The sequence below is a fragment of the Limulus polyphemus genome, unplaced genomic scaffold (assembly GCF_000517525.1).
Source record: "Limulus polyphemus unplaced genomic scaffold, Limulus_polyphemus-2.1.2 Scaffold734, whole genome shotgun sequence".
Classification (NCBI taxonomy): Eukaryota; Metazoa; Arthropoda; class Merostomata; order Xiphosura; family Limulidae; genus Limulus; species Limulus polyphemus.
In genome coordinates, this window is record NW_013666344.1 from 215,736 (window position 1) to 222,073 (window position 6,338).

Here is a 6,338-nt window from a genome sequence, read left to right on the forward strand (position 1 = left end):
CACAAGGGCTATCTGCGCTAGCCGTCACTAATTTAGCAGTGTAAGACTAGAGGGAAGGCAGCTAGTAATCACCACCCACCGCCAACTCTTGAGATTGACCATCACATTATAATGCCCCCACAGCTGAAAGGGCGAGCATGTTTGGGGTGATGATGAATCGAACCCACTGATTGCGAGTCGAGCACCCTAACCACCTGGCCATGCAGGGCCAAGTGCAATCATCTTGACAACCAGGAGCAAGAAAAAAGAAGATTGTGTAAGTACTTTATTTCTGATTTTTCATATTTATTCTTTCATTATTATTATAAAAGTAACTAAAACCTAAAATACGGATTTTTTTTTAGTTATTTAAGACTAGATTAGGTACAATAAGTAGTAATAATAATAATGTAATTGAAATGGTTTAGGAGGCACGCACGATAGCTCAACGTTACCTGCACGTTCACTCGGAGATTATAAGTTGTAAATCTACTATCCATGCCACATGGTTCAAAGGACAATAAAACAATAAAATTTAATTATAAATAGATGTATAATGTTATGAACTTCAAGCTACTTGGGATAAATAAATGTAGTTTCATGTTACAATTTGAAGTAATTTTAGAAAGAAAAAGGGTAATTTATATTTATTTCGATTTTTTTTTGTTGGGGTTACGAGGTTGGTTAGAGATAGGGTACAGAAAATAACATAAAATATAAAATTTTGCTTAAAAAAATTGTTAAAGTGTATGTAGGAGGTCTTAGGGATTACATAAAGGAAATTTGAGATTTGTAGGATGAAGAAAAGTATTTTTAATCATAACACAGAATATTCTAAACAAATACTCGATATGTTTAAGAACAAATCATTATTTTAGCATATTAAAAGTACCTCACTAAGAAATATGATTTTTTTGTATGTGAAAGACTTGTAATGTTAACTGAAAGGCTGCCAAATTTCGGGAAGATATACACACTATATTGAGAGTTATAAATATTAAATCTATAAAGACTTTAAATGAGTACAAAAAGGTCACGTGGTCAGTCAAACTGACCGAGCCCATGTTGAGAGAGTTAATGTCTAACACTCAAAAACCATGCACATATGCAGTGGTATTATTGGATATTAGATATCAAAGCTATGCAATAAACTCATGCATTATTGAGCATTTATAAACAATGAAAGGTTTATTCATTTATCAGTCACCTATTGAAACAAAAAAATATTATTCTAGACAATTTAGTGTTGTTTTACATGTACATATCTATGTTTACAACAGTGTTGGAGCCTTAAGTGATATATCTATAACTACACAGCTACTCAAATGTTTGTAACCAACCAAAGGAAATGAATAATCATATATCATAATATTATTTATGAGACAAATGCACACTTAGCCAAATTAAAACTAAGCATTTTGGATATCTTTGAAGTACTATAAATTTAAACTTAAACAACATAAAAATTATAATAATGTTATAACTTTCAATAATTATAACTTATCTTGAAAAGTTTGAAAACCATTTAGAAATGAATAAGAATAAAATTAGAAAGTCTAATCACATTCTATAGTACTATTGTATGACAACAACACTGTTTAGCTTCTCCATGCTAGCTGCTTTAATGTTTTATTCTTATAATAATAATTTGATATGTTTCAGATTTTTATAGTTAGCTGGGTAACACTTTAAACCAAATTTTCAATATCTTTTACATGAAAAAAGGGAACTTCCACTATAATAATATGGTATGTTTGGATTAATCAGTGTTGACTGTATAGTCCAAAAGTAACCTAAATAAGTCAAAGTTAAAATAGCATTATAATATTCTGGGATATAAAAGTTTTACTTACTGTGGGTTTTGGATATATGTATCTTTTTCTTTTTTTTTAAGATGATGGTTGGAGTGGTGGAATTGTTTTCATGTTGCATTACATAAAAAACTTGGTGGTTTGAACCACTAGGTCTTGTTACTTCTGCATTTTAGAAACACAGTTTGGTGGATTTGTTTAGCAGAAACTGCTAATGAATATTGAATTTTATTAGCAAGTATTGCTCTGCATCTTTTTAACATTTGTCATTCCAAAACATACTTCCCATCCACTGACACTTGTATCTATCACTAAACTGCCAGGGATTCAATCTTTGCCCATTTAAGCATTGGTCTGATTTTTTCTTGCTTGCTCCAGTCTTTTATACCACACTCAGTTGCCCTTGGCAATATACCCTCCATCTATGTCAGTGTGCCCTCTATCCTGGTACTGTATATAAGCACTTCATTCGGATAATTTTATCACTTTTTCTTGACAAAGCATTTTGACATGGGTTTCTCTACACAAGTGCTGCAATAATTAACGTATTTGGTTATGATTTTTGCATAGCCCAGTGGCTTTCTGTATATATTGTATTTAATAATTATTATGCAAAAATAAATTGCAACATGCAGTTTTCAGGCATCAATTCACAGGTTACTATTTCCAGCATGGAGGCTAATCAGTCCTCCTCCATTCCACCTCTGTTATCTAGCATTTCTCAAAGGTTAATTGGGAAAGGGGGGGGGGTCACTCTCAGTTGAGGTTGTCCATGATCTTATTTGTTGTGAGATGGAAACATATATTTGGTCTGGAGGCATCTGTCTAGGGGGGCTATGAGGCTGCTTTTGTTGATGATCCAGGGGAGTCTGGAGAGAATTTGGACTTTTTCTGGCGCCTTTGTTTACTAGGTCAGCTTCTCATGAGGCCAATTTGGATCAGCCACTTCCTTCTACATTTATTCAGTTAGTCAATTGGGTTTTTGAGGTTTGGGGGCATTCTCCGGTTGCCTTCGGATCTACTCCTTCCTCGATGGGTGAAAGGTCTGAGGGTGACTACTTAGTTTTTCCTCCTTCACCTGATATTGTTGTTCATGCTGGAAGATCTACTGCTCTATTACGGGATGAGTAGAATTACATTTTCCCCCTTGGCCAGGTGGACATATATTTCGATTCCACAGATTAGATACTCTTTTGGATATGTGGGGTTTCAGACTGGACCCTGTGATCACTTTGAACAGATCACAATTTCTCATATTCGTTTGACCCTCACTCCTGTTCTGAGATTTTTTCTCCCCCCTTCCCCCACAAATTTACTTGGGTCTTTTGCTGACTTCTACCTTCATAAGATTGTCAGCTTCTGCTCTTTTTTTGGTTTCCTTTGATACTGTTGGGATTTATTGAGTAAGAGATGCCTTGTTAAATGGAATTCGTCTACCTGCTGTAGCCCTCCCTGAGTTATGTGAGGCTTCTTTTCTTCATCCCTTGACCGTAGCGGGTGTCTCAAAGGCATTGGAATCATCAATTGATGTCACCCATTTGCTTTTTACCTTGTTGTTATTGACCAATAGACTTTCTTTGGCTCCTGCTGGAAGTTATGGCGCAACTGCTCATTGTGTGTCCTGACCCCTGGCTTCTGTTATTCACTCTATGAATACTCAAAGAGGAAAGTGATCTGCAACTGGGGTTGTTTTGATTCACAAATTGTGATGCAAACCTGGATATTTTGTCCCCTGAACACAGTGCTGTTATTTTTATTTTATTAACAATTCCTACACATATAATGCAACCTTTGAATATAGTGTAAATATGAACAATAAATACATTTTATAACTTCACTTTCTGATGTAAATCCTGTACTTAACTAGCTTTACAGGTAACATATAAATTACATGTGTCATCTATACAGTCATTAAATGTGTAAGGAAACAGGCAGTTATTCATAATGCAGTGACTAAATTTATTCCACCAGATACAATTGCATAAGTACAATCGATGCAAGAACAGAAATAAAAACAAATGCTGATCGAAATCAAGGTGGATTTTATATCACTCTGCCAAATTCTTTTCTAAATTATATCATATAAATAACTAGTCTGATATGAAACTTACACATAACTACAGAAAGAAACCAACTTGCATGAAAACTGAAAAGTACAATAACATTGTATGTGAATATAAGTGAAATGTTAAAAAATAATTTTTCTTTTTTCTTTTGCCATGTGTCATTAATAACAATTAAATTTGCTTAGTTATTTCAAGTATGTTTGAAATGAATTAAATTTTCTCTGTTTGCTTTAACAAAGCAAATATTGATTGTTTTCATTGTTTTCTGATGAAGACCTTTAGTTGACACTCTTTAGTGCTCTAAAAATATGTATTTTTTGGATGTGTTTTAATGTGAAGTTATTTTCATTCTTTATTATGATATTATTCATTTCCACATTTGTCTATTACAGACTGGTTGAGTACAGCAGTTTCAGCTAATATTCATTGTTTAATAAAGCAAAATCCTAAAAGTTATATTTGGTTTGTGTATTTTGTGGAATGATAAGGGGCAAATAGATTTTTCAGAAGGACAAGTAGATATTTCTAGCATTTTGCACCTTGGACAAGAAATTTATCCAGAACTTGCACACTCCTGGTTATTAATATTATTTTGTCTCTCTGTGTTTTTATTAGTTTAATTCAGATACAAGATGAATAAATTTTTTTTAAAACTGTGATGGTGACTGCTGACTCACAAGGTTTTCAGTTAAGTGGAATTATAGCATTAAACTGAGAAAACATTTAAAAATAATAGAAAACTGTGAGATATACAACAGTTGTTGCATAACATTATAAGTGTAAATCTTTGTTTGGTTGACATGGTGATATGTTGTGATTTGTATTAATCAGTTAATGAAGAACAAGTTGAATTGTTGTTCTTTTAGCAAATAAATGTTATTTGATTTTAGTTACATGCTAGAGGACTTTTCAGCTCTGACCAAAGCATAGCACTTGGGAGAGAGACTTGAGACTTTATGACTTTTTATTAATCTGAAGTTCAGAAATGTTGTTTAGGTAAATTCATTCATAATTTGTTTTGTAAGATGTGGTTATTTAGAATTTATTTTAACTCTCTCAACATGGGCTCGGTCAATTTGACCGACAATATGACCTCTTTGTATTCATTCAAAGTCTTTATAGATTTGATACTACTAACTTTTAATATAGTGTGTATGTCGTCACAAAATTTGGCAGTCTTTCAGTAACCATTATATGTCTTTCACTTACAACAACATATTGTTTTAGTGAAGTATATTTAATAAAGTAAAAATAGATTTGTCCTGGAATATCTGAGTATTTGTTTTGAATAGTCCATATTCAAAGTGATTTTCATGTTAAGATCAAAAATACTTTTCTTCATCTTAAAAATCATTTGTGTTATCTCTAAAACCTCCTAAGTACATTTCAAATGTTTGTTTTCAGTGAAACTTTATATTTTATCTGTAATTTTGTTTGCCCTAACTCTATACAAAGTTGGTCATTTTGACTGACCTCGTAATTACCAAAATAAATCTAAATTACCCTCTTCTGCTTTCTAGAATGACTTCAAATGTAGCATGGAACTACGTTCGTTTATTCTAAGTAGCTTTAGACTTGTAACAATATACATCTATTTTTAATTAAATTTTATTGTTTTATTGCCCTTTGAACTGTGCCTATCTACTATTTGTGCCATTATCAATTGTAAATCACTTGAGGTACGTGCAGCTCATGTTATGCTATCGAATTACATTTTCCCTCAAGATACTCCGAGCTGCTCGCATGCATTACTTGTGAAATATTTTTATTATATTATTATTATTGTTTATTTTACCTAATCTAACCTTAACTTACCTAAGGAGATCCTTATTTTTACATTTTAGTTTCTTTTATAATAATAAATAAGGAATAAACATGAAAAACATGAAATAAAATATTTACCCATGTACTCTCTCTCTCTCTCTTTTTTTTATTTTGCTATCGACTATCGATGACACTTAACCCGACTTTTACTTATACTAAATGTAGTGGTACACCAAAGAACATAGACTAATAATATGCAAAAAACAGACAATTTCCTCTAATAATGACAATTTTTCTGGCTTTCTGACAAGAGCCATTAGAAATTCATCCAATTTGGCTGTTGTGATTCTTGTGGGAACCAAAGTTGTGTTGCAAGTGAACTTGACGATTATGAGGTCAAAACACAATGTAATATAATACATCATTTGATAGATAAAAACCTTGGCTTTCTATTTGTTATAGGTAATATATAATTAAACGTAAGAGAGAACTATTAACAAATCTTGAAAGAGAGGATATGACAGGTGGGTGTGGCAGGAGGGGTCTGATTTTCTATATGATAGCTCTGTATCCAAACAAAATTAAAGGCTATGAAAATTATGGTTTGTCTGAACAAGGACGATTTTATAGTGAGTAATTTATGCTTAATTTCATAGTTACTGGAGGGGTGGTGGATAAAATAGAGAAGAGAAGATACGTAGAGAAAATGTGTCATGTG

The 6,338-nt window shown here is 32.4% G+C and overlaps 1 protein-coding gene across 4 annotated transcripts in view; it reads left to right on the forward strand.

Moving 5' to 3' along the window:
- LOC106460244 (phosphatidate cytidylyltransferase, photoreceptor-specific-like) overlaps positions 1–6,338 on the forward strand; it is a 103,524-nt gene that overhangs the window by 37,820 nt on the left and 59,366 nt on the right. The gene's annotated exons all lie outside the window — the stretch shown is intronic.